Genomic DNA, 27,398 nt, shown 5'->3' with positions numbered 1-27,398 from the left:
CTTCCATGGCGAAATAAAGACCCAGCATCAAATGTGAGACCTGGTGGCCTGCGGAGCGGGGCTGCATGGTGTGGAGGGTGCCATGTCCATGGGCCCCGGGCATGTGGCTTGCAGCAGCACGTGGTGGGCCCTTATTGCTCCACGCCAAGGGTGGAGGTGAGCAGTGAGGCCTGGGTGCGCAGGGGCGGGCATGCACTGCTTGGCGGCAGGAGGGGCTGGGGTGCATCTGCCTGGGTGCGCTAGGGCAGGCATGCACCGCTGGGCGGCGGAAGGGGCTGGGGTGCATCTGCCTGGGTGTGCAGGGGCGGGCATGCACCGCTGGGTGGTGGGAGGGGCTGGGCTGCATCTGCCTGGGTGCGCAGGGGCGGGCATGCGATGATGTCTTGTGCAATTATATGTACTTTGCCATTCATGTATCTGGACTCTGTTTCAGATGGTGGATCTGTTTCAGATGTGTCTCCTGGTGAACTGCATTACATATCGTCACGTGGTTGGAGACACAGCGGTGGCAGCAGGTGAGCAGTGTGGCCTGGGTGCGCATTGTCGGCACTCTCTCTCCTTGTCCATCTCTCTGTCCATCTTTCTCTCGCTCCCTCTCTCTGTCCATCTTTCTGTCGCTCCCTTACTCTGTCTGTCTTTCTCTCGCTCCCTTTCTCTGTCCGTCTTTCTCTTGCTCCCCCTCTCTGTCCGTCTTTCCCTCGCTCCCCCTATCTATCCGTCTTTCTCACTCCCCCTCTCTGGCCGTCTTTCTCTCGCTCCCTTTCTCTGGCCGTCTTACTCTCGCTCCCTCTCTTTCTCTCTCTCTCACCTTCACACTCTCTTTGTCCTTTGATGTGTGCAAGACACACCTTCTCATCATGATTTTTGTCTTGCAGACTGTGGCCTACGGATTGTCCTGAGTTGAGCGGCCATGTGTCTTAATTTCTGTTCTGTGTGTCTTTGAATAAATGTCATTTGTTACATCGAAGGTGGTTGTGCGATGCTCATTTTTGTGACTACGCATGCATGTCAACAAGTGTGATTGTGCGATATCAGGAGGATTATTTGTTACGTGATTCCGTGTCATTGATGTGGCATGTCTTTGGTCGGAGGTGGTGCCCAGGGAGGGGGGGTCCTGGGTGTGGTGGCGGTGGGTGTTGTGGCCCTGTTGAGGCTCCGAGCTGCATGATCAGTGGCTCCATGGCATCTGTTGCCCTTCAGGTGTTGGTCTGGGCTTGGTTCCCTTTCTGGTGCTGGTTGTGGTCTGACTTTGCACCAGGTCAGAGCAGGTGTTAGTTTCCTGCAGCTAACGCGCCTTATCGCCTGTCTTGTGGTCTTATCGCCGATCTGACTGTTCGTTGAGAATGTTGCGGAGTGATGTTTTTGCTGCTTTTTGCACGGTAACGCCTACTCTGCATCTCATTAATGGTAGTTGCTGGGGTCATCCGTGGCGATTTTTGTTGGGGATGCTATCGCGGGAAAACTGGTGCTGTCGGTTGTTTGCACCGGCTTGTGAATGGTGCGTTAAATTTATCGAGACTTTGGCTGTGATAAAGTGGCGATAACTCGGCGATAGCTCCTTGAGAATACGCCCCTAAGTTACATATTCCACACAAATATACTCCACACCATGCCACATAATTCCAATCAGCATAATTTCACTCCGTGCCACTCACTTCTACACCACATCATTCAGTTCTACATATTTCCGTTTTTGACACCACATAATTTGACAACAAACCACATATTTCAACTCAACAACATCCTATATGCATCCAATCCACACCACAGAATTCCACCTCATGCCACACAATTCAACAGCATACCACATACTTAAACACAACAACATGCCACTCCACCACATAAAAAGCCATTCCACCATAATTACACTCTGACACATAATCCCACTCCACATAATTCCAATACAGTCACTGCCACAGAATTACTATATACATATTTCCATTACACACTATGCCACATAATTCCTCTACACAAATCCACACACACAGAATTCCACAACTAACAATTCCAAACTAAATAATTCCACTCCACATCCCATACATACACTCCAATCCAAACAACAAGAGTAAAACACATTCTTATTTACAGCGCCAATACTTCTAACTCTCATATGCAAGACCAATTTGCATTGCAAATGCTTATTCTAACACTATTCAAGTTATATTCTAGCACTAATAGTTGATATTAAAAGTTCTTTCTTATAAAAATAGCTCTGAGACTCTAGGCAGAGTTACTTGGCATGGAAATGGTTTATTAGGGGCACGGTGCATGACAGGGGGGCACTGCTCCAATGTGTGGGGTTTTAGGGCGATCCTAGCGGCAGCGCGCATGCGCTGCTCGCTCTGCGAGGCATGCTGTATTCGAGTATGCTCTGGAAGTCCCGCCCACTCTTCGCCCATATTTGTTGTTGGCTTGTGTCATTGGCCTTCGTAAATGCTGGCTTCTGATTTGCAAATAGGCTTGTTAGTCCCTCCTTGGTACCGCCTTGTCTGCATTTGTTAACTTCCATAACTACTGGACCTTTTAGTGGTGGTGGTACACGGTCTGCTTTATAAGTTGGTGAGCACTATTTTCTTTAATGCTCTTCCCCTATTCCACCCATGACATCGCTTCTTTAATGCTCTTCCCGTATTCCACCCAGGACATCGCAGCATCCTCCTGCTTTTATATTATTAATCTATTTATTTACTTTACAGCGTGGCCCACTTCAACTATAGCAGCTGTGCTTATTTATTTAATTTACGTCACGGTCCGCTTTCAAATGCCACACGCCTTTAATACTTATTTATTTAATTTACGGCGCAGTCCCCTTTCAAGCGGCTACGAGCCTTTATTTTCTTCTGAACTTGCCCCTTTCTATATGTATTATTTACATATTTATTTTGCATGTATGGCACGCTTTTATTGTAGTGGCTGCGCACATTATTGACCCCTGGATAAGCAGCCAATTGGCGCCCCACACCTTTTTTCAACAATAACAACCCCCTAATAGGGAACCGGAAGAAGGCATCTCCGTGGCAACTAGCAGCTGCGAGGCGTCACATTCGGAGTCAGATTTCACTTCTATGTGTAAGTAGAAATGCTTGTTGTACAATACAGTAAGTCTCGCATTTACGCGACTTTATGCTATTGACATTGTAAATGACAATGCCTTTTATTTATGTTTTGGTTTATAAAACCTAAATAAAAGGCATTGTCATTTACAGTGCCAATAGCTTAAAATTGCGTAAATGCGAGACCTATTGCATTGCAAATGCTTGTTCATTTTTCTCGGACTCCACTTTAGACCCTTAAATTATACCAGGTTTCTGCAAGTCTTCTTGCCTTATCCTTTGACCTCCAACCTCACAGTCCAACAACGACCTTGATTCTCAAAGAACATTGGGTATCATCTAGGTACACAGCTCAGTTTCTTTAAGGTCTTGCTGCCAAGATGTGTGTGATCTAAATGTCGGAAGCCCAGCCTTTCATCCTTCCATAGTCCATAAAATGGTTACCAGTTTTAAATGCATCAAAATAATTGATTATAGAGTGCTTCAAATACTCACTTTGTACTAATGTTATTATTTTCACCACAATTATCTAATGACTGGCAAATGATAAAGTACGCCTCTTGTTCGTGGCTGGTGGTCTTGCGGATAGAAGAAAGATTTTGTCGAAACAATTGATAGCCACATGTAGGGTCTGTATTAATACGATAATACCAGGAGATCTACTGTCCGCGTACAGGTCATTAAACTGCATTTATTTTATTAGGGGGCAGCTGCGGCACTAGCACTCAAGGGCGATATTCCACAGGTGCAAATGTGTTCCCTTTGCACTAAGTTTGCAGCTGGGTAGCAGTTAGGCAAAGGAGCTCTTGAGGACCTATTTAAATGCGCGCGCGCTCCGCGATATACTCCTTCCTCTGGATTAGCACCACAGGGTCTTCCATTCCACCATGGTCGCCAATCTATGGAAGATCAACTGCTGCTGAAGGATCACGCCATTGGCTCATAACAATGGATCTCCTGCTGGCGCTAGTCTGTGTGTTGACTCAGTGATCCCTGTCATGAAGCCTAGTTTGGGTTTTTCCTATCTTTTATTTTCTAGGCCCAAAAATATATTCAAGTTACCTGAGGGGCATGTTTTTATTTCCCTTATGGTAACATCTGGAAGCGTGGTCACTTTAAATGCGAAGAGAATGCTTAGAGTATTTAACAGAGAATAAAAGGCAGTGGGATCCCCATCTGAAGGCAGAGAATTATAAATAAACAATAACAATGCAAGATCCTAAATCCCCCAGGTAGGAATAGGACGCGGAGCTTTTTGTTGGTTAGAAATTGTCCATGAGGCGGTTGAAATATGTCAACCATTTCTGTACATTCAGTATGCCATCATTAAACAGGTCTTCCAAATATTCCATCCCCACCATTCCTGAGGCGGAAGCCGGGAGCTTTTAAATCTGTGTATTTTCCACTTTATGTCACAAAATAACCATCTGTTTTAACTCACCTCACGCTAGCAAAGCGCTAGGTGCACCCACCTCTCTGAAAGCACAGCGAGCAGCGGTTCGAGCGCTGACTCGCTTCCGAGCCAGTGTCAGTGTCAGGAAAAAAGCGCCAATCTCGCCGAGGACTGAGGCCACGCCCCCCTGTCGCAGTACTTAAAGCGCTGATTACTAGCGCTTAGGTCAGACAATCGCGCACTCCTGAGGCGGAAGCCGGGAGCTTTTAAATCTGTGTATTTTCCACTTTATGTCACAAAATAACCATCTGTTTTAACTCACCTCACGCTAGCAAAGCGCTAGGTGCACCCACCTCTCTGAAAGCACAGCGAGCAGCGGTTCGAGCGCTGACTCGCTTCCGAGCCAGTGTCAGGAAAAAAGCGCCAATCTCGCCGAGGACTGAGGCCACGCCCCCTCAAGGCCACGCCCCCTGTCGCAGTACTTAAAGCGCTGATTACTAGCGCTTAGGTCAGACAATCGCGCACTCCTGAGGCGGAAGCCGGGAGCTTTTAAATCTGTGTATTTTCCACTTTATGTCACAAAATAACCATCTGTTTTAACTCACCTCACGCTAGCAAAGCGCTAGGTGCACCCACCTCTCTGAAAGCACAGCGAGCAGCGGTTCAAGCGCTGACTCGCTTCCGAGCCAGTGTCAGGAAAAAAGCGCCAATCTCGCCGAGGACTGAGGCCACGCCCCCTCAAGGCCACGCCCCCCTGTCGCAGTACTTAAAGCGCTGATTACTAGCGCTTAGGTCAGACAATCGCGCACTCCTGAGGCGGAAGCCGGGAGCTTTTAAATCTGTGTATTTTCCACTTTATGTCACAAAATAACCATCTGTTTTAACTCACCTCACGCTAGCAAAGCGCTAGGTGCACCCACCTCTCTGAAAGCACAGCGAGCAGCGGTTCGAGCGCTGACTCGCTTCCGAGCCAGTGTCAGGAAAAAAGCGCCAAGCTCGCCGAGGACTGAGGCCACGCCCCCTCAAGGCCACACCCCCCTGTCGCAGTACTTAAAGCGCTGATTACTAGCGCTTAGGTCAGACAATCGCGCACTCCTGAGGCGGAAGCCGGGAGCTTTTAAATCTGTGTATTTTCCACTTTATGTCACAAAATAACCATCTGTTTTAACTCACCTCACGCTAGCAAAGCGCTAGGTGCACCCACCTCTCTGAAAGCTCAGCGAGCAGCGGTTCGAGCGCTGACTCGCTTCCGAGCCAGTGTCAGGAAAAAAGCGCCAATCTCGCCGAGGACTGAGGCCACGCCCCCTCAAGGCCACGCCCCCCTGTCGCAGTACTTAAAGCGCTGATTACTAGCGCTTAGGTCAGACAATCGCGCACTCCTGAGGCGGAAGCCGGGAGCTTTTAAATCTGTGTATTTTCCACTTTATGTCACAAAATAACCATCTGTTTTAACTCACCTCACGCTAGCAAAGCGCTAGGTGCACCCACCTCTCTGAAAGCACAGCGAGCAGCGGTTCGAGCGCTGACTCGCTTCCGAGCCAGTGTCAGGAAAAAAGCGCCAATCTCGCCGAGGACTGAGGCCACGCCCCCTCAAGGCCACGCCCCTCTGTCGCAGTACTTAAAGCGCTGATTACTAGCGCTTAGGTCAGACAATCGCGCACTCCTGAGGCGGAAGCCAGGAGCTTTTAAATCTGTGTATTTTCCACTTTATGTCACAAAATAACCATCTGTTTTAACTCACCTCACGCTAGCAAAGCGCTAGGTGCACCCACCTCTCTGAAAGCACAGCGAGCAGCGGTTCGAGCGCTGACTCGCTTCCGAGCCAGTGTCAGGAAAAAAGCGCCAATCTCGCCGAGGACTGAGGCCACGCCCCCTCAAGGCCACGCCCCCCTGTCCACCTACATCATGTGCTGTCACCGGAAGCGCAGCGGACGAGCGCAGCGGGAGCGCCGTTTGCGCGCCGATGGCGCGCCAAAGGCAAGCCCGTCTGCGCCCGTCTTCGCCACGACATCGCCAGTCCCCCTGGTTTAACCAGACCCCACCCGCCCATACGATATGACCGTGAGGAACTCCTTGGCATGAACCCTAGCCAAGGATGCTCTGCTGCTACTGGCTTCCTAGGACACTCGCAACTCTACTGCAGTCGATGCCATTTTTCCACCTGCATGCCTACTCGCGTGTGGGGAGGCTGTGCCAAAACTACAACCCCGTCTCTGTCGATACTACAGCTCAATGTCAGATCCCTCTCTAAACACCATCAAGAGGTAAATTCACTCTTACTGGATGAAAATCCTGACATCCTCTTTCTCTGCGAAACATGGCTACGAGACGACGTAACTACCATCCCTAACCTGACGCTCCCAGATGAGTTTCATCTGACCACTATAAACCGTGAAACTCGAGGCGGCGGCATTGCAGTCATCTATAAAAAGCACTTCACCTGCTCTTTTACTAAAGAATCTCTCCCAGATTGTGAATGCGCCCAATTTAAAATCAGCACTAGCCCTCAGTTCACGATATCTGGTCTTTACATATATCGCCCACCAGGCCCGTCTTCGAGGTTTATTGACGCCCTCCTCGAAACGTCCACGACGCTCATCACTAAATCCGCCAATTTCGTGATTCTAGGCGATCTTAACCTTCATATGGATTTAACTAACGACCATACAATCGCTAACCTTTTAGCAGATCTCGCGGCACTGCAACTCAACTCTCTTATCCATGCTCCCACCCATACAGCCGGCCATACTCTAGACCCTATTTTTACCAACATCCAAGAGGCTGTTACAGACACTCCCACTCCTATGGGATGGACGGACCACAATCTCATCAAACTAATGGTCCCAGCACCAAAACGTCAGCATAAAACTGAATCAAACCGTCGCCTTAAAAGACCCTGGCACAAACTCTCTATACCCGCTCTTCATGAAACCCTAGGAGACTTCCACTGCGAAACCAACCAGGAGATAGATATGACCTATACCTCCTTCACTACCTGGATTACTAAGGGGCTTGACAATCTCATCCCAGCCAAGATGACTAAAGGACGTAACACACCCTCCAATCCATGGTATGATGATACCTTTAAAGCGATGCGTAAAGACTGTAAAAAAGCAGAGCGTCAATGGTGGAAAAACTTTGACAATCAGGATAAGGCTAACTACCTATCCAAGCTTAAAACCTATCACAAAGCCATCAGCATTACCCGCGCTACCTTCTATGCTGACAAAATTAGCTCCAACCCGAATCCTACTAAAGTGATCTTTAAATTAGTCAAAGAGCTCCAAAACCCTAGGTCGCCCTCTCCCAAAATCTCATCCAACGAACAATGCGAGCAGCTGGCCACATACTTTGTTGAAAAGGTCCAAAAAATTTATGCAACCTTTCTACAGAACCCTCCTCACTCTGAAGAACTTAAGACACGAGCTTCCACCATCACCCCTCTTACCCTAATCCCTGCACTCACGGCTGCTGACATGACCAAACTCTGCAAAAAAGTGAAGTCTGGCTCCCCAGCTGACCCTATGAGCCCCTCTCACTTCCTGGACTCGCTTGACTTCTTTCTACCCTCCATGCTGGATATCCTCAACTTTTCCTTCACCTCCGCTTCTGTACCCATAGCTTGGAAGCAAGCATGGGTATCGCCGATTATCAAAAAACCCACCCTGGACCCTTCCAAACCGGAAAACTTCCGACCAATATCCCTCCTTCCCTGGATATCTAAAATAGCAGAAGCCCATGTCAATGGCATCCTCTCAAAACATGTGTACCACCACGGTATCCTGGATCCATCCCAAAATGGCTTTCGTGCGGGCCACAGTACTGAATCTGCCCTATTGGCCACCACCGAACATCTCCGGACGATTTTAGACTCCGGTCAAAGTGCTGCGCTGATCCTTCTTGATCTCAGCGCAGCCTTTGACACAGTTTCCCACGACATACTTCTGAAACGCCTGGAGAGGGCCGGCGTGACTGACCTCGCCCTTGCATGGTTCAAATCCTTTCTTAAAGACAGATCCTTCAAGGTGTCAGCCCCCCCATTTCTCTCTAAACCCCATCCCATAACTCAGGGAGTCCCCCAGGGCTCAGCTCTGAGCCCCTCCCTCTTTAACTTATATGTCCAGCCGCTTGCGGTAGTAGCCAAAGAGTGGGGGCTTACACTAGTTTCATACGCCGACGACACCCAGCTGGTCGTCACCCTCTCGGAGAGCCCGTCCATCGCGGCATCCAAGTTCAGAGAGGGCATAGCAGCGGTAGCACAATGGATGACAGATAACTGCCTCCAACTTAATGCCGGGAAAACCGAGGTGCTCCTCCTTGGCCGAAACACCGGCCTATGGAACGAACACTGGTGGCCGTCATCCCTTGGTAACACCCCACTCCCTAAAAAGTGCGTAAAAAACCTGGGGGTCTGGATGGATCCCAACCTTAGCTTCCAGTCACACACTAAAAAGGTGGCAGCCACCTGCATAGGTCTCTTAAGGAACCTCAGGCCTATACTTGGACTCTTTGACTCAAAAGCTCGCCAGTTAATTATCCAGGCAACCATCCTATCACGCCTGGACTACGCTAATGTTCTCCTCCTGGGAGCAAACAAAGCTGAAACGGCTAGGTTCCAACGAATCCAGAACGCAGCGGCTAGAACGCTGGTCGGTCTCCCACGCAGATGTTCAGCCAGAGCCACCATCCGCAAACTCCACTGGCTGCCCGTGGAACCCAGAGTTAAATTTAAAGCTCTCATCACGATCTTCAAAATTGTCAAACAGGGAAATCCCCCTCTGCTGCGAAACCTGGCCCGACCCTATGTTCCTGGCCGTGAACTACGCTCCTCTAACCAACTTCTTCTGGAAGTACCCAGAACTAAGCTCTGCCGCACTGGAGGTCGCTCCTTTAGCGTCCTCGGTCCCAAACTTTGGAACGATCTCCCGTTAAGTATCCGCTCGTTAGACTGCCTTCCAACCTTTCGCAAAGCAATCAAGACCCTCCTCTTTCCTGCTCTCTAAGGTTCTTAACCACCCCTCCGTCTAGCAGGTGTGAGCTTGTCTCTCAGCGCCGGGACGCCCCATTGCTGGGGTAGCTGTCGCGCTTCACCAAACCTAGAAATTAGAAATTAGAAATTTCCCAGTAATATATCCCTTTTGAATATTAGTTAGGGCACACCCTGCACATCTTTATTCTAATATGTCCTGCATATCTAGTTTTAACATTCAACTTTTTGTTGCATCTGTTCCAATAGTATCTGATAACATCTACCAGACAATGTACAGGTTTGTGTTTGTATTTTAAATATGGCAGGGCAGCAAATAGTTCACCACCACCATTCCATGCAGGGCGTATGTTGCCTCAGCTCCAGGAGTGTCTTCCAAACACCCCTTCCAAATGTACAGGTTTGCGTTTGTATTTTATATATGGGTGGGCAGCAAAAAGTTCACCACCACCATCCCATGCAGGACGTATGTTGCCTCAGCTCTAGGAGTGTCTTCCAAACACCCCTCCCCCTACACTATTGCAGCTATGTAGCCAAATAGTAGTTCTCGAGGTCTGAGAGGACCATACCCCAATTTATGCAGCAGTAACTGAGGGGAGGCTACCGCAGTTCTATCCCTACCACGTTCCCAGGTTAACGTAGTGATCAGACAGACCATTTTACAAAACCACTTTCTGTAGAGGTAAAGTGGTGAAGAAATATAAGAATTAGGGCAAGACCACCATTTTTATCTCCGTTATTTAATCCATAACTGACTGTGGTAATTAAGCCTAGAATGACATATATCCCCTTGTTATTGTGAGTGCTTTTGTTCCCCTCTGGAATATCCTGGGCTGAGCAAATGTTTTTTTTGCTCCTAATCCTATCTCAGTATGTTACAAAACTTGGGCAGCAAATGGACTCCTGTTAAGGATTATACACATGGCTTTTTCAATTAACTGTCAAACCAGAGTCTTTGGCGAATGTTCTACCAGCTTATATAGAACTGGGATTCAACTATCAATATTATATCAATTCAAAAGGACGTCATGTGCATATCACAAAATCCTGTGGTTTTGTCCCAAGAAAGTGATGCCAACATCCTAACCAATTAGTCATGCTAGGTTTGACTCTGCTGCCATTAATAGTGCAAATATTAGAGGAGATGTATAACAGCCCTAGGGTGCACCTTCATCAACTGCATAACTCCCCAAGACCACCATCTCCGTCCTCACCCTAGCTGTCAGCTCACTACCCAATACCCTCAGCCATTGAGTCCTATTTCATCCCACGTGTATCCTTTGGGAGACTTGCCTCATACAGCTTAAGCGCACAGTGGTCAAAGCCTTTTTCAGGTCGATCGGCATTATGGCTGGAGTCCCTGTGATTGTTGAAGCCTGACCCAGACTATAAAACAGCGTCCTAACATTTGGGGAAATGTTACGACCCACTACAAAGCCAGTCTGATCTGTGTTAGTGATATCCGCCAGAATTGGTGTCTACCTATTTTTCAGGGTCTTGCGAAGACTCTTGTAATCTACATTCAATACAGATAGTGGTCAGGATGATCCTTTCTCACCCTCTTCTCTCCCCTTTTTGAAAAATTATGTTAAGGCCTCCTTAGTGGTGGCAGGTAGGTGACCCTTGAGTTGTAACCATGTTCAGTTTGGTCAGTTTGGCTGCCCATATTTTTATATATATGTGTTGGATAAAACTCGATGGGGAACCCATCTGTTCCGGGTGTTTTCCTTCTGGCTTGTTCCTTTATGGGTTTCCTTATCCTTTGTATTGTTAATGGGCCGTCCAGCAGCTCCCTCTGCTTTGTTTAGTAACCAAGGGGCATATTAACAAGGAACAGGGAAAATTAACGCTAAGGGCGCTTAGCATTAATTTTTTTAACGCCCGCTATTGCTGGATAACATCGCCTGGTTATCGCGTTATTAACAACGCTAACCGCCTAGGCGATAAAAAATCCAGTGATAGCGGCATTCTGGGAGGTTATCGCTGGTAATGCAGCTGCTGGAGCAGAGTTTTCTGTTAGAAAATTCTGGGGCTTTTGAAGCTCTGGCATGTCTATGCGTTTTATTAATTATTAATAATTAACAACTAATTATTTGTCTTGTGCAAGTGCGTTCTATTAATCAACCTGTTTGTCCTAATATAAGAGAAGGTTACATGAGGGTTAGCATGCGTGTGCTGTTTTTGTATTTACAATAACGTGCAAGTTTTCATGTTTAACCCCTTCGGTGCTCATGACGGAATGGTTCCGTCATGACCCACGGTTGAGCTGTGCTCATGACGGAACCATTCCGTCATGACCACGCCCGCGCAAGATTCCGCCAGCACAGCGGCGGAATCTGCGCAGCATCGAAGGGGTTAAACGTTGCTGTGTGTTATTTATTTTGAGCACAAAACGCTGTCTGAATTAATGCTCTATATGTCGCAAAGCTAGATAAATGCATACACATAAGGGTGTTAGTGGGGTTAACACTGTTTAATCATTATGATGTAGTAATCTTTATTTTGTCTTTTTAATTAAAGATGGTCTATTGTGGCTTATGGAGGCCTTTGTGAAATGACTGAGAATGATTTGAAGCCTGGCTGAGCTGTGGTGCAGGCGAAATCTGTGATGTGACAAGGGAGACCCCTGCTGGAATTCGGTTAAAGACAACTGACCGTAGTCCTTGTATGGAAATTTCCGTGAGGACATCAGCAAGTTTGGAGGATCTCCAAAAAGAAATGATTTGTCCTTGGTAAACAAAGAGCCTCTGAAAGAACACTGTGCTGAAGCCAGTTTGCCGAGGGAAATGAACGAGATGGATACTTTAATAGTTTCTAATTCTTGGTTCCTGTTCCGTGATTTGCGTATTGTGACTTTTCCTGAGCGGAGATTTCAAGATGTTGCAAAGTTACATCCCTTCCTTCTCGTTCTGCTCAGTGATACAGTTTTACTTGTCGAATTTATGTGTGTTTTCATTGTATTTTCCATTATAAAATGTTAGCTTAGGGAGGGCTCTCCCCACACTCTCTTCCCGTCGCCTTGCTGCGTGAACTTGCGTTGCTGAGGACTGATGCTGAGGACCTTATCCTGAAAGACTTTTCTGAGAGACTGGTCCTGACCCGTTCTGACATTAGTTAGAATAGGTAACTATGAGAAATGATTTATTCTGGGTTTTCTTTGACTAATTTTAGATAAAGCAATATAACTTTAAAACATGGTGTTGATTATTTCTTTCCTTGTCATTTATTGAACACTTTTTGATTATTGTTTATAGATTGTTTATATTATGTTAGACAGCCACTAAACTGGTCCTATCGCCTAGATATAGATGCAGGGTGCTTTAGGAGTTTTCTTCCCACAGGTTTGCTGCTGGTAGAGTATTTGAGCGTATGTTAGTGAAATGGGCCCTAGCGTATGATGAATGTATGTGCGTGTAACTGTGAAATTACTCTATCCGTGGTAGTGGGCATATTTCTGATACCCTGATCTGTATCAATTTCTCTGGTAGCAGAGGATGGTTTAGATGGTTGTCTTGATCTGATAAGATAAGATTGCTTGTAAATTAGCTTATTGATTTTTTTGAGTTATTTTGATGTTGTTGGTATATGTACTAATACTAAATGTTGGAGTCGTAATGTTGAGTTATATGTAGTGCTTCTGGAATTTGGAAGCTGGAAGCAGTTCCGTAGTAGGGCAGAGGAAGGTGTATATGCTGCTCTCGGGAAAGACGGGATTGTAAGGAATTACGTGTGACAATTGAAGTTGCGCGTTCACATTGTCTGGGTTCGGAATCAGTGACATTGTATGTTACTATTAGAAAATTTCTGGTATATAAGGAGTGTGTATCGTAGTGAAGGTTATCTGTGAAACTCTGGTCTTAAGTCCCAGGGATCTGTAAGGATTGCCGTTAAAGCTTATTGCGGGAGGAGTAATAGGTATTCTCTGAGCTTGTTTGCAGAACTGGGCAGAGGTAAGCTGCTTAGTTGTTGTGAGTTATAATTCTGTACAGAGGCAGATTGTTTGCTGTTCTCAAGAAGCAGGATTCTGTGTGTATGTACTATATCTTTCTCGTATGAATGTGCGTGAATGCATATACATTTATTGATTGTAAGATAGTGACTCAGAATAGGGTTCGCGCTAGGATTGGTGCGTTAGTGTGAGTCGCGCAGGGATTGGAAGAACTGCTTAGTGACGTAGACGCTCCAGGACTGGTGCGTTAGTGAGAATTTCAACCTAAAAAAAGTAGAGAGTTTAATAAGAGTTAGCTAAAATGTATTATCAAGAAGAGAAAAAGAAAAAGACGTTCTTTGGAAAGGTTAAGAAATGGTTTAGTAAGGATAAAGAGGTTAAGACAAGAGAGGGTGAGTTGCTACCTCCAACGAAAACACCTGCATCCTTCATGGTTGCGAAATATGGACTACATACCTGTATATGGTTGCAAAATTGGGTTAAGTATACTAAAGAAGATGGTATTCTGGCATTTCCGGAACATGGTTCATTTAATATGGCTGTGTTGAGAAATTTACGGGAAAAAATGTTATGCTTAGATCCGAAGCCGAGACCTACACAGTTCGAGGCTTTAGTGGAATGGGAAGAGGAAGTTCATGACAGAGAAAAGCACAGGTCTAGAGGGTATTACAGGTACATGTTTGGGAGGAGACATGATAGTGAGACACATCAGGATAGAATGAAAAGATGGCGGGATGCTTGTATGACAGAAGGATTATATCCTATGAGAACAGTTGAAGCTTCTGCTCCTTCAGAAGAAAGGGTTTCTGAGACAGAAAGGAGAAGGTATGGAGAGTATGAAGATGAGGTTTTAAATGACATGATTTACAAAAGACCACCTCCATATAGGTCAGAACCAGATGAGAGTACACCAATGGTTTCTCCGATAAGAGATACAGTTGAGAAAGGAAAAATGACACCTGAATCAGGAAGTAGTAGTTCTTTCAGAGAGAGAGAGAATCGAGGTAGTGAAGAAAGTGCCAGAGCCAGACAATTAGCGAAGACGACAACAGAGCTGACTGAGAAAATTAAAAAGTTAACGATGAATCTGGAAGCTGTTACGGTGCCTGTAACTATAGGTCCGGTAATTCCTATGTTTGACAGACAGAGAGCAGGAGAAAATGGGCTGGTAGTTCCATATATTGCAAATGATTTGACAAATTCAGCTGGTCCTTCAGGAGACTCGGATAAAAGAACAGGGAGAAATGACCTAAGACAAACAAGACATGACACAGGTAGTGACTTGGGACAAACCAGACATAACACATGTAGTGAACTAATGGATAGTGAACCTAGTTGTTCAGGAATGCCAATTTTAGAACCACAGAGAAAAGGGGTTCCAGTGAGAAAAACAGCAGAAATAACAGTTGACGACTTAAATGACTGGATGAAGGTTCTTCAGAAAAAGGATAAGGATGCACAAGTTGTTGATGTGGTTAAATTACGTATAGAATTAGAAGAGCTTGTGACAGGAACAGTTCCGACAGAAATCCTGAAAAGTCATCATGATGGTGAATTATTGTTCATGTGCAAAAGCATAACATGGAGAGCGAGAAATACACATGATAGATTGAGAGCGATAGCAAATGAGCAAGGAGTTGACATTGATAAAGTAAAGGCTTTGCAGAAAACGTACAGAATAGATTTCACAGAGAAGGACATAGAGAATTTGAATACTTCTGGTAGAACAGGACAGATTAAAGAAATGGTGGCATTATTGCGAAGATGGGGTGATGTAGAAAAGTGGAAGGATAGGTGGTATAAGAAGAGAGATGAATCTGAAGATAGAACAACTTACTCAGCATTTCCAGTGAGAGAAAAAGAGAAACCAGTGGAGCAGTTTCCCATGAGAGAAATACCTGGAGGAGGATATGTACATGTTCCATGGACCAGACAGGATATTTTATCATTTACGAATGATTTCCCTCGATTGAGAGAAAAGCCCGTCGAGTGGTATAGGCAGGTAGACAGGTTTGTGAAATTGTCAAAAGTGCTGTGGGTTGACCTGAATAGTCTGTTTGATATAATTGTTCCAGCAGATTTGTGGACAGAGTGTAAAATAGTTGTGAGTTGGCCTAGTGAGGAATATCCAAGAGATCCGAGAACAGGGGCACCAGATCCAGAGGTGATGAGGAAGTACGATCAGGTGATGGTATACCTGAAGAGTAAAGTTCCTCCAAAAGAGACAGACTGGGTTAAGATAGATCGAACACAACAGGAAGCGAAAGAATCAGTTCATGCTTTTTATGAAAGGCTGATACTGGCTTTTAAACAATTCAGTGGAGATGAACACCTGGGTGACAAGGATTTGAGTCATTTTGTATACAGATTTGTATATGGCTTGAGACCTGAAATTGGTGAGAGAATTCGTGAACACACAGTGGATTGGCAGAGTAAGAAAGTAGATGAGATTCTGAGACATGCAAAATATTTCAGTGATGAAATTGAAGCAAAACAAAGAAAGCTGAAAGAAAAAGCAATGTGGGCACAGGTGAAAGTTGCAGAAAGACAGGAAGCACAGTTAGTGGAACAGGCAAATAATCCAGGAAATAATACAGGGAATAGACCGAGATTTGCAGGAAAAGGAAGGGGAAGTCTTGAGGAAGCAAAGAAAAAGTTCCCGTGTCACAACTGTGGCCAACTGGGACATTGGAGGTCTGAATGTCCTAATCCACCATTAAATGAGGGTAAATCCTTAAATCAACAGGTGCAGAATGAAGGGAATAACCAGCAGCAACAGCAACAACAGCAGAAAGTTGTGAGACAGCAGCAGAGTCAAGAGCCAAAACCACCTTTACCGCAGAATAGAGGGGTACAAAAGTACAGTCAGGATTCGGGATTCTTCAATGATGAGCAGGTAAACAAACCAAGACGTACTAACAAGGTACAACAGTACTTGTTAAAGAGTGAAGGGAGTGAGTCTGAAGGTGATTATTGACGGTGCCGAGGAGAGGAAGAAGAGTGCATACTTGGTGCAACTCTAGAAATAGACCAGGCAGGACCATTTGTGGATGGGAAAATAAATGAAGAGAGTGTTACTTTTTTAGTAGACACAGGTGCGACAAGATCAACTGTCAGGTCAACAGATGTTAGAAATCTTCCTCTCTCGGATGAAGCAATCCAAGTAGTTGGTGTAGCCAATACACAAATCAGAACACGTCTTACTGAACCAGTGAAAGTACAGATAGGGAAATTTTCAGACATGCACAGATTTATTGTCTGTGACACGAGTCCAGTGAACCTGTTAGGTAGGGACCTATTATGCAAGATGAACTGCACAATTTTCTGTACACCAGATGGAATAGCTTTTGAAACACCAGATGATGATGTTTTCTACCGGATGACTTTAGAAAATAGAGAAAGTGAATTAATTGGTGCATTTCCAGTGTTCAATCCGGAGGATCTGCCTCAAGTGCTGAGAGACACAGTGAAAAGAGCAGTTTGGGATTTTACAGGAGAGGATGTGGGATTGATGAATAATGTAGATCCAGTGAAAATTGCAGTGAAAGAGGGAATTGCATATCCTAACATTCCTCAGTACAAAATGACACCAGAGATAATTGAAGGGATAACTCCTATAATTGAGAAAATGATTCAGCAAGGAGTCCTGAGAGAACTATTGAGTAGTCCGTGTAATTCACCGATAATGGGACTGAAAAAGCCTAATGGCAAGTTCAGGATCGTGCAGGACCTGAGAAAGGTTAATCAGATTGTGGTGGCATGTTGTCCCATCGTGCCAAATCCATCAGTGATTCTGTATCAAATTCCACATGATGCTGAGTGGTACACAGTGATTGATTTGTGTCATGCATTCTTTTCAATTCCATTGCATCATGACAGCCAGCCAATTTTTGCATTTAGGTTTGGCCAGCGCATTTTAGCATGGTGTCGTATCCCACAGGGGTATACGGAGAGTCCTTCGATATTCAATCAGTTATTGAAAAGATCGTTGGAAAGTCTGATCATGCCTGAAAGCTCAGTGCTAGTGCAATACATTGATGACCTACTTGTGGCATCAAAGACACGTGAAGCTTGTGAAGTGGATACCATAGCTTTACTGAATCATCTGGCAGATGGAGGGTTAAAGGTATCCCCAGCCAAATTGCAGTTTTGCAAGAAAGAGGTGCATTATCTTGGACATAATATTGAGAAAGGTCTGAGAAAAGTGACTACTGACAGGATCAAAATAATCAGAGAAATGAAAGCTCCAAAAACTCAGAGAGAAGTGAGAATGTTCCTGGGTATGGTGGGATATTGTCGTCAGTGGATAATTAATTTTTCCCTGATAGCAAAGCCATTGATTAAATTGACAAAAAGTGACATGACAGATCCATTGGATCTAGATGCAGAACAATTGGCAGCATTTGAAGAGCTCAAAACAAAAATGTGTGAAGCTCCAGCTCTGGGTATGCCAGACTATGAAAAGGAATTCGAACTGTACTGCAGTGAGAGAAATGGATGTGCACTTTCAGTGTTAATCCAGAAACATGGGCAATTGAGAAGGCCTATTGCGTACTTCTCATCGACACTTGACCCTGTAGCTGTGGGTTTACCAGGTTGTCTAAAATCTGTGGCTGCAACATGCAGAAGCCTGGAACAGAGTGAGGGAATAATAATGGGGTATCCTGTAAGGGTATTCGTACCTCACAATGTGGCGATTCTTTTGACAAGAAGCAGAACTCAGCATATGTCAAATAGTCGGTTGACTAAGTATGAGAAAGTGATTTTGGGAGCATCAAATGTGACTCTTGAGAGATGTACGAATGTGAATCCAGCGACACTTTTGCCGGATATTGAGAATGTGGGTATAAAAATGGAAGATGATCATGATTGTTTGGATGTGCTTGAGTACTGTACGAAACCAAGACCAGATATCAAGGATGTTCCCTTGCCGGAGAATGATCATGTGTTGTTTGTGGATGGATCATGCCTGAGAAATGATAATGGTGTGCTATGTGCAGCATATGCAGTGTGCAAAGTTTCAGAGGTTATGGAAGCATCACCATTGAAAGGAGTAAAATCTGCGCAAGTTGCTGAATTAGTGGCATTGACAAGAGCTTGTGAGATTGGGAAAGATTTGAGAACAACTGTGTTGACTGATAGTCAGTATGGGTTTGGAGTGGTGCATGATTTTGGCCAACTGTGGCTACAAAGAGGTTTCTTGACATCGGGTGGAACTCCGATAAAGAATGCTGAGCTGATTGGAAAATTGCTTGAGGCGATACAGCTGCCTAAGGAGTTAGCAGTTGTAAAATGTGCAGCACATGTTTCAGGAGAGGATTTTATCACTGTTGGCAATAGGTATGCTAACGATGTGGCGCAGTATTGTGCGAAACTAAATCAATCAATTAACAGGGAGAGAGAAAAGAAAGAAATGTCTTTCCCTTCTGTGATGTTTACTAATGTTCTAGAAACGTGGGATGAAGTGAAACAGTTACAAGATGAGGCAGGAGAAGAAGAGAAACAAGATTGGGTTAAGGCAGGATGTGCTCCAAGAGAAACAGACCATGTTTGGGTCTACAGAGATGGCAGACCAGTGATGCCAAACTCAATTTTGTCGTCAATGGCAAGGATGTATCATGGCCAGGGACATCTGGGGAGGGACGCGATGATTAGGTCCTTTAAACAGACCTGGTACAATGCAAAGTTTAGGGCAATTGCTGAGAGCATCTGTCAAAGGTGTTTGATTTGTCAGCAGTTTAACACTGGGAAAAAGACAGTGGTGAGTTTAGGGACAATTGGCAGAGAAGGAGGTCCTTTCACAAGAATGCAAATTGATTTCATTGAAATGCCCCAAGTGAACAGACTGAGGTATGTCCTAGTGGTAGTCTGTTTGTTTTCAAGGTGGGTGGAAGCTTATCCGACAAGGAGGAATGATGGATTAACAGTGGCAAAATTACTGTTGAGGGAGTTGATTCCTAGGTTTGGGTTTCCAGTTACAGTTGAATCTGACAGAGGTAGACATTTTCAAAATGAACTCATTGGCTTGATTTGTGAAGCATTAAAAATACAGCAGAAGCTACATTGTGCATACCGACCAGAGGCTTCTGGTGTGGTTGAGCAGATTAATGGTACAATCAAAAACAGAATTGGAAAAATGTGCTTAGCCACTGGCATGAAATGGCCAGATGTTCTGCCTCTAGTCTTGATGACTATGAGATCTACTCCAGATAGAACTACAGGTTTGAGTCCGCATGAAATCATTATGGGACGTGCAATGCGCCATGCATTCGTACCTGTGAATAAATTGATGACAATAACTGATGATATGATTTTGGATTACTGTAAAGGCCTGGCTGACGCAGTTCATTCTGTGTTTCACCAGGTTGGAGAAGAAGCTACCACACTTGAGAAGAAGCAAGCCCATGATCTGAGTCCAGGAGACTGGGTGAGGATTAAGGTGCACAGAAGAAGAAATTGCTTGATTCCAAGGTGGGGAAGGCCGAGACAAGTTATTCTGACTACAACGACTGCAGTAAAATGTGCTGGAGTGAGACACTGGGTACATGCAAGTCATACTCTGAGAATTCCAAGCCCGAGAGAGGGAACTGGTGAAGAGTATTATGAAGAGTCAGATTCCAGTGATGGTGAAGAACCTGAAGATACGGAATCAGTGAGAAGAGAAGCAGAGAGAGCTTCAAGAGATTCACTGCGAGTATCAGAGGAAAGATCAGATTCTGATTCTGTGAAAGAGCCTGAAGTTTCAAGTAGCAGTGGAGGAAAAAGAAAAGAAAAGAGAAAACACATAGAGACTACTCCTGAATCAGAAGAGGAGGAGATTGAAGAGCCACTTGAGATTATTCTTGAAGAAACAGGGTCAGAAAAAGATAGAGAGGGACAGATTGCGGAAGACCCCCGAGGAGGTGTAGGGAACATTGATGAGGAGCTAGGTGAAGGGACAAGTAGACCGCAAGAAGATTGCGTGTCGGAGACCCGAGGAGGGACAGGAATAGGGAAGTCTCAAATAGTGGTGAAAGAATCTGTGAAAGAAAAGAAAACTGCTAAGAAACGAAAGCAAGAGGCAATTGAAACAGAATTGGATGATGAGAATGAACAAACAGAAGGTCGAGTTCTGAGAAAGAGAACTTCGATTGGAGAAAGGAGTGTTAAAGAAGTGAAGCCGAAAAAGGTTGTGAAAGGAGATCGTTGGCCTAACAACAGAGTGAAAAGACTGAGATATAGGATAATAAGAGCAAATACATCGGAAGCTGAACAAGTGAATGAGGTATCCAGTCAAACTTCAAAAGCTGAAGATGAAGAATCAAAGAAGACAAAAGAACCAGTAGAAATAAAAAGAGTTAAAAAACCCAACCAAAAGTACAGATCACCGGAATGGTCTTATGTGACACTGTCTGAAGAAGGAAAAGAAGAAACAGTGACTAAAGATAATCCGGAAGTGGTCTTGAGAGAAGTGGTTGAGGAAGATACTGGTGAAATCCTGAAAGTACTCTTGACTGACATTGGAGAAGAGTCAGATACTGAGGATTTGAATGTTGAAGATCTGATACAATTTGATGTTGAAGAAATTGGAGTGAAAAATGATGAGTATCCAAACTGAGTAAAAGAAGAATTCACTTGGACTGAGTGAATAGAAAGTTCTTTGAAGAAGCTGAAGAATTTGGAATAAACGTTGGAGATTTGAAAAGTTCTAATTACAGTAGTGGAGTAGTAGAAGTTAAAGCAGAATGGCTAACATAGAGAATAATCAAAATAGATGTGCCTTCTTTAAAAGGTGGTGCAAAATGTGCTGCTGTTGTACTGGAATATTAATGCTTCTATGGGGTGTTTTAGTTTTATTAGTTACTTTTAAGGTTGAATTTGGGATGGACACAGAAAACATGACTAATATGGAGAAGAATTCACAAAAAGTAGTCCCAATTAGAAGTAGTAGTTACATACACAAAGATAGGTCAATTAACAATTTTTCTAGTAATGTTTTTTCTAAACTGTTATATGAATATGTGAAGACAATGGAAGTGAGGGATTGCTATGTTTGCATGCAGTTACCTGCATCCGTTTCAGAGGGTGTTACTTATCACCATTTACCAGCTACATATGGTATTTCTTGTAGTATTTTAAGTAGTGTTTTTTATTTGTTAGGTAAAATAGATTATAAGATGTCTAACAGAGATAGTATTTTTGGGCACTTGCCAATGAACAAAGAGCTGAATCCAGCTAAAGAAGCTAACACTTTTGGTGAGATTTTTATTGAAGAAAAAGGACTAACATTAGATTACATTTTTAAGAAAAATTTAACTTGCAGTTTGAAAGAAGAGGAGAAAGCTTTCCTGGATATGGTAGAGGAAAGGAGAGTGAACATGCATGAGAAAGCAGGGAAATATGAAGTAAGTGAGACAATTTGGGACATTGAAATGGGAAAAGAATTGAGGAATGGGGTTAGTCCAACTTTAGCTCTAGATGCACCGCAGAAGGGTAAACTATGCATTACCAGAAGGAAATCCCAATATGATACATATTTTGTGGGAACTAGTGAGTGCCATGATACATACTTCGTTGCGACTGGTTGGGGTTTTAGAGGTGGAGAAGATACTATTTTTCCAGGAGTGTACTATGTGTGTGGGAACAAGGCTTATTACAAGTTGCCTGACCATTGGTATGGCACATGTTATGTGGGTTTGGTTTTTCCTAAGATTTTTCATACAGATAAAATAAGTGATGTAGAAGATATTAACCTATTAAAACGTTTTAAGAGAGAAACTTGGTCTGAAATAGTGGGTGACATTTTTGGGGTTTTGATTCCAGCAGTGGGAATTTCTTTAAATGCTTATGGAATTCGGAAATTGTCCACAGTGGTTGATCGTTTATCGACAAATACCGCAGGAGGATTTCTTTTGGTAAATACGGAGTTAAGTGCCGTACGTGCCATGTCTATGCAAAATCGACTTGCCCTTGATATTCTTTTGGCCAAGGAGGGTGGAGTTTGTGGAATTTTGAAAGTTCAACATTGTTGCACTTACATTCCTGATGAAAGTAAAGACCTGAAGGTCTATATTAAAAATATTACTGATTTGCATGAGGATTTAGTACCACTTGAAACTGGGAGTTTATGGACTAAACTAGCTAATAAGATGATAGAAGGATTTTATTGCAAAAATAGGTAGTACTATCGTAGGTAGAATATTGTTTCCTTTGTCTTGTATAATTGTTGCTGTGCTGATACTGAGATTAGTGTGTGTGTGTTATAAAAACAGGAGAGGGAAAGAGAAATTGAAAAAAAAAATAAGAATTCGAAAAATTCGAAAAGAGAACCAGAAGAGATTAAATTAGAAGAATTGAGGGAGAGTGTTTATTTAGAAACTAAGAGAGATGATGAAAGAGTGACTGGTGTTTAATGTTGTGTAAGGGGAAAAGACATTTCTGATTTCTCCTAAAATGGGACTAAATTTTTCACTAATTTTTTTTTTTTGGGTTTATTTGGTGATAAAATCACCAAAGGGGGATTGCTGGAGCAGAGTTTTCTGTTAGAAAATTCTGGGGCTTTTGAAGCTCTGGCATGTCTATGCGTTTTATTAATTATTAATAATTAACAACTAATTATTTGTCTTGTGCAAGTGCGTTCTATTAATCAACCTGTTTGTCCTAATATAAGAGAAGGTTACATGAGGGTTAGCATGCGTGTGCTGTTTTTGTATTTACAATAACGTGCAAGTTTTCATGTTTAAACGTTGCTGTGTGTTATTTATTTTGAGCACAAAACGCTGTCTGAATTAATGCTCTATATGTCGCAAAGCTAGATAAATGCATACACATAAGGGTGTTAGTGGGGTTAACACTGTTTAATCATTATGATGTAGTAATCTTTATTTTGTCTTTTTAATTAAAGATGGTCTATTGTGGCTTATGGAGGCCTTTGTGAAATGACTGAGAATGATTTGAAGCCTGGCTGAGCTGTGGTGCAGGCGAAATCTGTGATGTGACAAGGGAGACCCCTGCTGGAATTCGGTTAAAGACAACTGACCGTAGTCCTTGTATGGAAATTTCCGTGAGGACATCAGCAAGTTTGGAGGATCTCCAAAAAGAAATGATTTGTCCTTGGTAAACAAAGAGCCTCTGAAAGAACACTGTGCTGAAGCCAGTTTGCCGAGGGAAATGAACGAGATGGATACTTTAATAGTTTCTAATTCTTGGTTCCTGTTCCGTGATTTGCGTATTGTGACTTTTCCTGAGCGGAGATTTCAAGATGTTGCAAAGTTACATCCCTTCCTTCTCGTTCTGCTCAGTGATACAGTTTTACTTGTCGAATTTATGTGTGTTTTCATTGTATTTTCCATTATAAAATGTTAGCTTAGGGAGGGCTCTCCCCACACTCTCTTCCCGTCGCCTTGCTGCGTGAACTTGCGTTGCTGAGGACTGATGCTGAGGACCTTATCCTGAAAGACTTTTCTGAGAGACTGGTCCTGACCCGTTCTGACATTAGTTAGAATAGGTAACTATGAGAAATGATTTATTCTGGGTTTTCTTTGACTAATTTTAGATAAAGCAATATAACTTTAAAACATGGTGTTGATTATTTCTTTCCTTGTCATTTATTGAACACTTTTTGATTATTGTTTATAGATTGTTTATATTATGTTAGACAGCCACTAAACTGGTCCTATCGCCTAGATATAGATGCAGGGTGCTTTAGGAGTTTTCTTCCCACAGGTTTGCTGCTGGTAGAGTATTTGAGCGTATGTTAGTGAAATGGGCCCTAGCGTATGATGAATGTATGTGCGTGTAACTGTGAAATTACTCTATCCGTGGTAGTGGGCATATTTCTGATACCCTGATCTGTATCACAGCGATAAAACTACAAGGATAGGGATATCCTTGTTGAGAGCCCATGGTGGACTTAGCCACCTCCCATTGGATTACATAGCTAAGTCTGAAAATTAGCAGACGTAAAAAAACAGCGTTAACCGTGGTTAGCGCTGCTTTTTTTGTCTCTAACAGGGTTAGCGTTAGCTTGATAATAGGAGAAATGTCGCTTAGCGACATTTCTCCTATTATTTTGCCCTGAAACGCCCACTTTGCATCTCATTAGAGATGCAAAGGGAAGGTAGTGAAAAAGGGTGCTCACATGCGATTTTGCATGTTAGCACCCTGTTGTTGATAAGGCAATATTTTTATCTCCGCTTCTTTGGCTTTTAAAGCCAAAAAAGCGGAGATAAAGCCCTTGTTAATATGCCCCCAAATGTTTTCAGAACTGTTCTCCTTTGTATCATCCCTGTATAGCTGCACAGGATACGCATGAAAGGCTTGATGGATATTTTGTAGCGTGTGTCTTTCTCGTCCCGTGCCATCACAAAGTTTAGCGATAGGTGCATGTCGAATCTCGCAATTCAACATCCATTCCTACAGCCATTCATGTTTACACCCATTATTTGGTTTAGTCATGCACATTTTGTTATGTTATGTTATGTTACAGAAATTTATAGAGCGCACGTATACCCGGGGGTGTCTTGGCGCTAAACATAACCGAGATGCAAGACTACTTTGCCCCTAATGCTGGAAAAGCCAAGTTTTCAATTGTTTCCTGAAAATCGTTAGGGAGCTAGCATTTCTGAGGTAGAAGGGAAGAGTGTTCCACAATTTAGACGCTCCATAAAAGAAGCTGCGTCCACCCCAGTGGGCTTTGAAAATTCTGGGAACAGCAAGTAATCGAGCTCCAGTGGATCGCAACTGTCTGGTGGGACAATACCAGGAAAAATGATCCTGCAAGAATGATGGACCGATACCATGCAAAGCCTTAAAGACAATACACAGGGCTTTAAAATCAATACGCTGAGGTATTGGAAGCCAGTGAAGATGACGGATTTCATTGGAAACAGAGTGATGTCTAGGAATATCCAGTATGAGGCGAGCTGCAGAATTCTGGATCATCTGTAGTTTGTGCAGATGTTGCTTCTGGGCGTTCAGGAAAAGACCGTTGCAGTAGTCAAGCCTAGAAGAGATAAGGCAGGAGACTACTGTTCTCTTGGTATGATTGGGGATGTAAGGAAAGATTTTCCTGATTTTTTTGATAAGAAAGTGTGATGCCGATACTACCGCATTTGTGTGTTGATGGAAAGTGAGTTTGGTGTCCATAAGCATGCCCAGGTTCTTTGCCTTAGCCACCGGGTTGGGCGGGGAGCCCAACTCGGCGGGCCACCACAGCTCATTCCAAGGGGGCTGAATGCTGCCGAAAATTAGGACTTCTGTTTTGCTGGAATTAAGTCTCAGGTAATGTGCTGTCATCCACTTATTAATTGCGCTCATGCAACTCCGAAACTGCGGAGCCGGAGACTGTTGGGATTTGGAAGCAGCCACCACAATCTGAGTGTCGTCGGCATAGGTGGTCAGACTGAAACCAAAGTCCCGAATAAGGGGTGCTAGCTCAGAGACATATATGTTGAATAGTGTGGGGCTTAGAGAGCTCCCTTGTGGGACACCGCAGGGAAGTGAGTAACAATCTGAATTAAAACCGTCCATGGATACGGTGGAGGTTCGATCGGCTAGAAAGGAGGCTATAAGTGCTCGTGCTGAATCTCCCAATCCTAGCTTCTCCAAACATCTCTGCAGAAGGCGGTGATCCACCGTATCAAATGCCGCAGAGAGGTCGAGGAGCACCAGAGCTGCTGCACCTCCGCCATCCATAACTGCCCTGATCTCCTCGGAGGCTTTAATCAATGCCAATTCTGTGCTATGATCCTTACGGAAGCCAAATTGGGTGTGATCCAAGAGGCCATTGTCATTGATAAATAGGGACAATTGGTTATTCATTATTTTGTCCACTATCTTTGCTGGCAGCGGCAGTCTGGCAATGGGCCGATAATTGGAGGGGTTAGTCGCATCCAGAGTGGTTTTTTTTAATAAAGGTAAAATGGAAGTCTGCTTCCAGCTAGTCGGAAAAGCACCAGAGGAGAACATAAGATTGTAGATATCGGTGAGTGGAGGACTCACTGAATGTACCAATTCTTGATAGACCCTTGGAGGGCAGGGGTCTAATGGTGAGCCGGACTTGGCTTGAAGGACAAGGTCTCTCACTATATCTATCGAAATTGCGGAGAACACAAATGGTGGGTGCTTGTTGGTGCTTGGGCTATTTAGGCATAAAACTGGGCTGGGATCAGTAACTTCCTTAAAAGCATTAAAAATATCTAAAACCTTAGATTTAAAAACCTCGGCCACCTTGTTGCAGAATTCCTGATTGATTCTCCTGCCTGAATTGATAGGTGTCGAGAGCTTATTGATCACTGCAAACAATTCTTTAGAGGAGTTAGCAGCAGACTCGATCTGGGAGGTAAAATATCTTTTTTTTTCGGATATGAGGAGTTTTTTGTAGTTGGATAATACAGTCTTATATGCTAATTTCTGTGGCTCATCATAGTTTAACCGCCATCGTCTTTCTAAGCGACGACAGTGCTGTTTTTCAAGACGAAGACAGTCGGTGAACCAGGGGGCAGAAGGTGTAGATCTATTGGCTAAGAGCGTTCTTCGGGGAACTGAAGCATTCGCTGCATCCTGTAACCATTTAGTGTAGCTGTCCACAGCCGGGTCTACCTGGTCCTGTATGGAAGGATAGGAGGATTCTAGCAGAGCATTAAAGGATGGTAAGTCTGCTTTGTTCCATGCTGGCCCAGCAGAGGCAGAGTGTTTACTGGCAACCTCCTTGGGTTCACTGGGCATGGGAAGCGTGAATTTAATTAGGGAGTGGTCTGACCAAATTGAAGGAAGTATATCCTCGATCATAAGACCCGGGACTGAGGAGAACACACCATCTAGTGTGTGCCCAGCCGTATGTGTGGGGGATTGCACCAATTGTGAGAGACCAAAGGAACCAAAACTATCCAATAGCTCTGCTGTATCTTTGTTCCCTGCGTCCTCCAAATAGAAATTAAAATCCCCAAGGATAATAAAATCAGAATTTATACAACGTTTTGTAGAGCGTTTTATAGTATTTGTTTGATAGTATTGTTTTTTCGTGGCTCTTAATTT

Source organism: Triturus cristatus, chromosome 1_1 (genome assembly GCF_964204655.1).
Source record: "Triturus cristatus chromosome 1_1, aTriCri1.1, whole genome shotgun sequence".
Classification (NCBI taxonomy): domain Eukaryota; kingdom Metazoa; phylum Chordata; class Amphibia; order Caudata; family Salamandridae; genus Triturus; species Triturus cristatus.
This window is presented reverse-complemented; position numbering follows the sequence as displayed.